Below are 8690 nucleotides of genomic sequence, written 5' to 3' on the forward strand. Positions count from 1 at the left end.
ATCTGATATTCTAAATTCACATTCAACCATTGTGCTGTAAATGTTTTCAAAAGAGTTTTTAGTCTCTTGGACATCTGTTTGGATCTGTTTTGTGGATTTCATTTCTTTTCTATGTTGTTTTCACGTTTCCATTTCTTTCCTATGCTGGGCATTCATGGCTGTCATCATGGTCCTGAGCTCATCTATTTTTTTTTTTATGTTTCTGCTTTAGAGTCTCTAAATCATGTCTTTCATCTTACTCACCATCTCTGTTTTTATCTCAGAAATTATTCCTGTTTTTAATTTTTCTAGTGCCTCATTCATCTGTTCTGTTACTTCCTGCACTATCACTTCAGGGTGTCTGGGTGGTTGACTATCAGACTTTTCCACCTCATTTTCCCCAGAATTTGCCTTTGGTGAACCTGGAAGTCTGTGTTTGTGCCTTCTTAAGTGTCTTCTCATTTCTATTTTTGTTGTTGGGACTGTTCTTGGCTAAATTCCTGGGTTAATACTTCAATCTTCCAGATATAGCAGGTCTTTGGGTTTTGGGTTTCTAATTACTCTGAGACACTCTCATTTTCATAATACCAGGAAGGACAACTGATTGTATCACTTGGGCTAAGGTGATGTGATTGATTGAATCAGCAACAACAGTATAAATTACAGTTCAGAAAATGACAATTTGTGGAAGTTATTAATCTATCACTTTTAACAATGTGAATAAAATCAAAATGGAGTACCAGCCCAAAATATGTTTATAGTGAATAGCTCTTCAATATAGCAACTTTACCCTCTGGGATTGGGACTTGGAAATGTTGGGGAGGGAGGGATAGATAGGTAGGATAGGGAAATGTGACTAGTAAGGCCAGAGGGCACAGGAAGATCATGCAAACTCTCATAAGCTATTGAAGAGAGCAGAAGATAGAAAAAAACAACTTATACAAGAACAGAGCAACTTAACAGAAATAGGGAGGCTAGAAATTGTATTCCCTTTCCTTTAAAACTAGTGACAATAGAAGAGAAGGAAAGAAGAGAAGGAAAAAAGAGAAGAAAAGAAAAAGAAAGAAAAAAGTTTGAATTAGGACAGAAACAGGGGAAAAGGGGGAGCAATGAAGAATAAGGTGGGAGAGAGAGTGGGTGAGAGAGAAAGAAAAAAAAAGAGAAAAAGGAAAAAAATTGAGAAAAGGAAAAGATAGGTAACATTTCTTAAATTATTACAAATAAGAGAAAAATAATTTATTTGAAAATAAAAAATAAAGGGATTCCTTCAGGTATGAGTTGGCTGACACAATAGATAGTGTGGGCAGGAGTATGCAGATCTAATTCAATTAGTCTCAGCAAACCAACAGCTGACCTCTGAGGTTCTGGCTGATTTCTGGCCGAAAGGCCCAAGTTCAGATCTCTGACCTTCTGCTGGGTTGAACTCTGCAAGGTTCTACTGCAGGCTTCAGCTACTGTTCCCCTGAAGAAAGTCCAGGTTCCAGTGGGAGGTGGTGATCTCTCTGACTTACCAACCACGGTGGTGGAGTGCCTTTATTCCAGAGATATTTTTCAGTCTTCCAGTGGGCTTCAGTTTTCACCTAGGAGCCTGAGAGAGGCCCTGTTTCTCTTGCTTACTTCTGCTCTCTCATCTGGATCTCAGATCAATGGCCCTGCTGCCCCTCTGCTGTGTGGATCCAGGTGTTGGTATGACCCAGCTTGCAGGGAGGGCAGGGGCCTGTGTAGTTGCCTGCACTGCTGGGCTCCTCAGCTCCTCTGCACAGTAGTGGGCAGGCTCACCAGACAGTCCTGTGCACTGCTGGGATCCTCAGTACCTCTCCACAGAAATCTCAGTATATATTTCTAATACTTTATTCCTAAACTTTAGTGCACATCAGTCATGTATTCCTCCCATTGTGAAATTAGGAACTCAGACTTAACTTTACCTTACAGCATCTACTCATTCAACAATGAATGACATTATCATAATGTGTGCATTCTTGTACAACTACTATAATCCAGTTCATCTAGCCAATTAATGAACCAGGCCCATCCTTCCTTCTTACATAGACTGTTTAGAATCTTCAGTGTTAGAATAGGAATCAACATACCCCAAATAGAGTTTCTCTGAATTTTTCCATGCTCTTTGTTTGAAATTCCACATTTTCCCTGACTTTATCGTTACCAAAATAAATAAATAAATAAATAAATAACTTACTTGATGGCTTATTATCTACACAGCACTGTACAAGACACAGGAGATTTAAAAAAATATATAAAAGGGCATTGCTGCCCTTAAGGATATCAGTCTAATGGAAGGTACATAAGGAAAAAGAACACAGTAGGATGGAATATGCTATGTATCAAGTACATGGAGTACAGGAGATGGTTTCACAGGAAAGAGATCTATCTGTAACTATTAGGACAGAGAGGGATTAAATTATCAGAGAGAGGAGTATATTAATTTGGTTTTTGGTATTATACTGAGACACCTAAATCTGGCTACTCTTTATAAATAAAAGTTTTCTTAGCTCACTGTTCTAGAGGCTCAATGGCATAGTGTTGGCATTGGCTTAGTTCCAGTGAAATCCTCATAGAGGAAAGAATTACGATGGGCATCTATACAAGACAGAGACAGGAATGCAAGTGCATTCAAGAGTCAAGTTCATTCTTTCATAACAAACCTCATGAGAATTAATCAGAGCTCTAAAACTACTTCAATTCTTTCCAAAGGCAGCTCCCTCAATGACCTAACTACTTCCCCGTAGGTTCCACTTTTAAAGGTTCTTTACAGCACCTCTCATCTCTACTACTCTGAGGACCAAATTCAAAGCACATCCATGGGGATACTCTTAAACCACATCCAAAGCATAGCAAGTCCTGGCCCTAGAGAGGCCCACACTAGGACTGGACAGTAACAATGTCTAACCTTATGCAACACTGACAGGTACTATTCTAGGCAAGTTGTTCATTTTAGTTAATTTTATACACTATTCTTATAAGTGTAACTGTCCTCAGTTCTGGAGATCTAGTGACTTGCCTGAGGTTGCAACAGCTAAGAAGCAGTAGGGCCGTGGTAAGATCTAAGAGTGCAATGTTAACTGCTGCTCAGTGCTACATACCATGGGACATATGGACAGAAGTCACGCTTCCTCTTGGGGTGATGACAGAGAGGAAAAACTGGCAATGGTGCAGGTGGACCAGAAGGTGAAATCTGAAGGGAGGAGACATATACAAAATGGCTCCCAAACCGATACTCTCAATGCAGACATTCTCAATGAAGACATGCACTTCTGGATTTTAAAAGACAACTTCTTTTGTATTTATAAATATATAATTGCAAACGTTAAAACTGAAGCAGTGTAATCTGTGACACCATCACAAGCTATAGTAGAATGGAGTTAATGGAAAATGGGGAAGTAGTATATTGTGTAATTACAAAAATTTATTCTAACATGATTTTTAATTGTGAAAATGTACATATTAGACTTTCTCTAGAATTGTGCTTATAGAATTGACATTTGTGTAAACATCAATTTTAACTTTAAAATATGCATCAATGTCCTATTTGGCTTCTTAATTAATCCTGCAGCCTGATATCATTTCTTGCTCCTGCTTTTGCCACAAGCCAGAGACAGTGAGCAGGGACAGCGACCCTCTTGAACAAAGTGATTCCAGTTCTCTTTGGGTTCCCATTTGGGTAGATTGCAGAGTCATCTCATCTCCTTTCCACTTTGGGCACAGAACGTTTCTGGTGTTAAGGAAGAGAGAAGAGAGAAGTAGCAGAGTGGGGAAGTAGTTTGCATTTCAGAAAAGGAAAACTTTTGCAGTCAGAGAGAGCCTCAGTCAAACCGACACTATCAATTCTGGACCAAATTCACAAGACTCTTTTTCACCCAAATCCATTTTAGGAAAATAATGATCTCATTTGAAAAGACAGAGAGTAGACTCCATCAGACCAACTTCCTGAAAATAAAGAAAAAATAACCAGCATCTCAGTTCCCTTTTTAAAAAGTTCCCATTAGAAATGCCAATATTTCTGTCCTCTCCACTCTTCCTCCAGGTCTAGTTAAAACAACCTCTAACAAAATTCTACATACATTTAAAGACTTTTTGGTTTGTTTCCTACATTTTTATTCCTCTACCCACCTTGGGTTTTTGTGTGTGTGTTTGTTGTTTGTGTTTTGTATTTTGAAAACTTTTCAGCCATATGACACTTATTTTTACCTCTTTTACAACTTAATATATTTTTTATTTTACTTCAGCAATCTTGGGTCCAGCCTATGTGAAACTTAAAGAGGGTGACAGGTTCTTGCTGGGAGTATTTTTTATTTTCAGATTTAAATTTTATATGTTAATATAATATTATATATGTTTACCTATATATTTATATAGATAATTATTTTGAAAACTTTTCAGCCATATGACACTTATTTTTACCTCTTTTACAACTTAATATATTTTTTATTTTACTTCAGCAATCTTGGGTCCAGCCTATGTGAAACTTAAAGAGGGTGACAGGTTCTTGCTGGGAGTATTTTTTATTTTCAGATTTAAATTTTATATGTTAATATAATATTATATATGTTTACCTATATATTTATATATAGATAATATATAATTCCTTGTAGGGCGTGGTAGGTGTACGTAACACCTCAATTACTATTTTTAATCTTCTTCCGCCCTTAATCTTCTGACTCCCTTCTCATTTGAAAAATATCTTTCTCTCTATTTCCTATTATCTATTATTTTGTCCTTCATTTGTATTTTGGGTTTCTCCTATAAAAGAAGCCATGCAATATTTAAGCTTCTGTGTCTGATTTAATTCACTTAAAATTGTGGTCTCACTGTGCATCTATTTTCCTACAAATGACTCAAATTTATCTTTCTTTATGGTAAAGTAGTATAAATACCTCCATTGTGTATAAGTACCACACTTTCTCTATCTGTGCATCTGTTGATGGATATACAGATTGATTTCACAGTTTCACTCTTATAAATTATACTGCTATAAACACAAGTATGCATATATCAGTATAGTATGATGTTTTTAACTCATTCTGGGAAGATATCTAGAAGAGGAGCGCAAGGCAAATGGAATTTCTAGTTTTAGTTTTTTCAGGAATCTCCATACTGAATTTCATAGTGGTTCACATTCCCACCAACAAACAACAAACTAGAGAGGGTTTCTTTTTCCTTTTTTTTTTTTTTTCTTTTTTTGGTACCAGGGATCAAACTCACGACCTTGCATTATGCGAGGCAGGTGGCATAGAGAGGGTTTCTTGTTCCTCCCAGCATTTGCCATTATTTGATTTCTTGTTGATGGCCATTCTTTCTGCAGTAAGATGAAATCTTAATGTTGTTTTAATTTGCATTTCTCTAATGTCTTGCTGGGAGTGCTATAAAATTTCTCTTTCTCTTTCACTCTTTAAACAGTGTCTTCCTGCATGGCCTCACAGTGCTATGGCATCTGGAACATGCATGGCCAAGGGCACAGTTATAAACCATTTCCAGAATATCTAGATGAGACTCCCTATGTGTCCTCCCTTCCCAGAACCAGAGGGGAAGCATGGAAATAGCCCTCCTTCGTCTCTATAAAAGTGATATTTATTCATACCAAAGACTCCCTTTATAATTGTATAGCTCTCTCTGGAAAAAAAATTAAATTGTTCAGGATTGTCTGGAAAAAATAATATGTACTTGATTGTTTTAGATAAGTCTTTACAGATGAATGAAAGTCATAACTTCTGGCATGAGAAGTAGAATTAGAAGCAGCATGATTTTCAGGAGAAATGAAGAATGGTCAAAGGTGGACCCACAATTTGAGAGGCAGGGAGGGGATCCAGGGGAACGGAGCTGTGGGGCAGGCTGGAATGTGGCACAGTTGCTGCTGGTGATGAGTGTGTCTCAGCCTGGTCTGGAAACCAGTGCAGGCAGTCAGGACTGGCTGCCTCCTGGATAGCCACAGGGCCATGCAATATAGCTCAGCCTTGACTAGGGAAGGAAGCCAAATGGAAATAAATGACAAGATTTTTATTTTTTCTGGTACTCAGGGGTGGAGACAAGCTGATTTGAAATGCTCACACATTTAGAAATGGGAAGAAAGGAGCTAAAGGTGTAGGGAAAGTGGGATGGGTAGGGGAAGGGTAATAAGGGAAAAGAAAAAAATGTGAGATAATGAAAAGATGAAAATAAAGTATTTGTAGATGGGGAGGAGGAGGGGGTGAAGGGAGGGCAGAGGTAAGGGGAAAAAATGAGAACCAAAACTTGTCATGTAGAGGTACAAGATCCCAACAATGAATGTAACTGTACTGTATCCCTAAAATGTACCAATAAACTCAATTAAAGCTGAAATGCTCAGACAGAAATGCACCAGGAAGAAGAGTAAGATAGCTTGATAAGACAAATCCTAAAAAGCATAGTGCTAACCCATCCTAATTCAAACATTAGGACTCTGTATATGATTTTCTAGAGGGGAAAATCACATATCTTATTTCTTTTAATTTTTTTTTATTTTTTTGTGCAGTAAACCTTGTTAAATTTTTATTTGACTCACCAAATAAAAAGGCAAAATTGTCTCAAAATTTCTTTTCTGAATTAAAAATCTAAATATTAAAACAGAAACACTAAACTTGCTGGAAGATAAGTTAGGCAGAGCCCTTGAAGACACTGGCATAGGAAAAGACTTCATGAACAAATCCTCAGTAGCATGGGAATTAGCAGGAAGAATCAACAACTGGGATCTCATCTTATTAAAAAGCTTCTGTACTTCAAAAGAAACCATTAGCAGAACTAAGAGACAACCTACAATGTGGGAAAAAATTTTTACCAGCTGCTCCTCAGACAAAGAACTATTATCTAGAATATATAAAGAACTCAAAACAATCAGCCCCCCCAAATATAAAGACCAGATTTGAAAATGGGCATCTGAAATGAACAGACATTTCTCAGACAAAGAAATCAAAGCAGCAAGTAAGTATATGAAAAAATGTTCCACATCACTGGTCATTCTAGAGATGCACATGAAAACAACACTGAGATTCCACCTCACCCCACAAAGAATGGCTACTATCAAGAAATCAAACAATAATAAATGTTGGCGGGGTTGAAGGGAGAAAGGAGCCCTTCTCCATTGTTGGTGGGAGTGCAGACTGGTGCAACCACTATGGAAATCAATATGGAGATACCTCAAAGAGCTCGGGCTAGAGGTTCCATTTGACCCAGCTATCCCTCTGCTGGGTATCTTTCCAAGAGAACTAAAAGAATCATATCACAGAGAAGTATGTGCACCCATGTTTATAGTGGCACAGTTTGTAATAGCTAAAACTTGGAAACAGCCCATTTGCCCATCAGTTGGAAACTGGATAAAGATGTGGCTTTTCTATAAAATGGAATATTACTCAGCCATGAAGAACGAGAAAATAGATTCATTCATAGGAAAATGGATACATATTGAAGATATACTCCTAAGTGAAATAGATAAGTCACACATGTGTAAATACTGAATAGTTTCTCTGGTGTGAAAAGCTGTAATAGTACATAAGATCCTAATGAGATAATTGAGCATGTGAAATAGGGAGAAAAGGGCTAAAGGCATAGGGAAAATGGGAAGGGTAGGGGAAAGGTAATAAGAGAAAAGAAAAAAATGACAAAATGAAAAAATGGAAATAAAGTGTTTGTAAATGGGGAGGGGGGGAGTTGGTGAAGAGAGGGCACAGACGAGGGGAAAAATGAGAACCAAGACCTGTCATATAAAGGCACAAGATCCCAATGATGAAAGTAACTGTACTGTATACCTAAAATGTACCAATAAATTCAATAAAAGAAAAAATTTCCTGAGTTGTCAACATCTTCATATTTTTGAAGGATTCCATTTCTGATATTCATGAATTTTTGATTCACCCCAAATACTGTTAAACAAGGCTTGAAAATGTAGGGTATACATGTCAGCCAGGACAGGAAGAGACAGCAAGCAGCATTTGCAAAGGCACTGAGGCAGGAGCAAACCTGTCTTCTGGGAGGAATGTTATGTAAGCCCACATAGCTGAGGCAGGGGAACAGCAGGAATGTTCTTCCTATGTGCAGGCTTTTAAAATGGCTTCTTCAATATTAACTCATTTGCCCTCATAACAATCCTATGGACAAGATATGATTAGTAGGCGAGGAAGTAAGGCACAATACACCAGGCCACTAACCTACGCAGGGACACACAGGCAATAGAGCCAGAGAACACTGCCTTCCGGTTCTATGCTAGAAGCAGTAGAAGAGAGGAAGAGGGCAAGGCACAGGGGTCTTCTCACCTTGTTGCTGTGTCCTCAAAAGTAGGAGGACAGAAAAGCCTTTGCACCCACTTTATAGTCCCATTCTTAAGGACAGAGCTTTCACAACCTGATCACCTCCCCAAGGGCCTCATCTCCTGGAGGCAGGAGTTCAAGAAAGGAATTTTAGGGGGACATAAACTTTCAGATCATAGCCCCATAGGAGTCCTCCTAGCCCTCCATATTCCTCCCAAACTCCCGATACCAGAAAATTATTGATTTTTTAAATAAAATGACACATTGATTTGAATTTTCTAGAATCATATATAAATTGAATCATATAGAATATATCACTTTTGTATTTCTATTTCTTAGGATGATTATCTTAATATCCTTCCATGTTACTGCATGTATCAGAAGTTTATTCCTGTTACTTGCTTACTAAATATTCTTGCATTGTTTGGGTATATCAGA

This window comes from Fukomys damarensis, unplaced genomic scaffold, assembly GCF_012274545.1.
Source record: "Fukomys damarensis isolate Sample0158 unplaced genomic scaffold, DMR_v1.0_HiC HiC_scaffold_24, whole genome shotgun sequence".
In the NCBI taxonomy this organism is placed as follows: domain Eukaryota; kingdom Metazoa; phylum Chordata; class Mammalia; order Rodentia; family Bathyergidae; genus Fukomys; species Fukomys damarensis.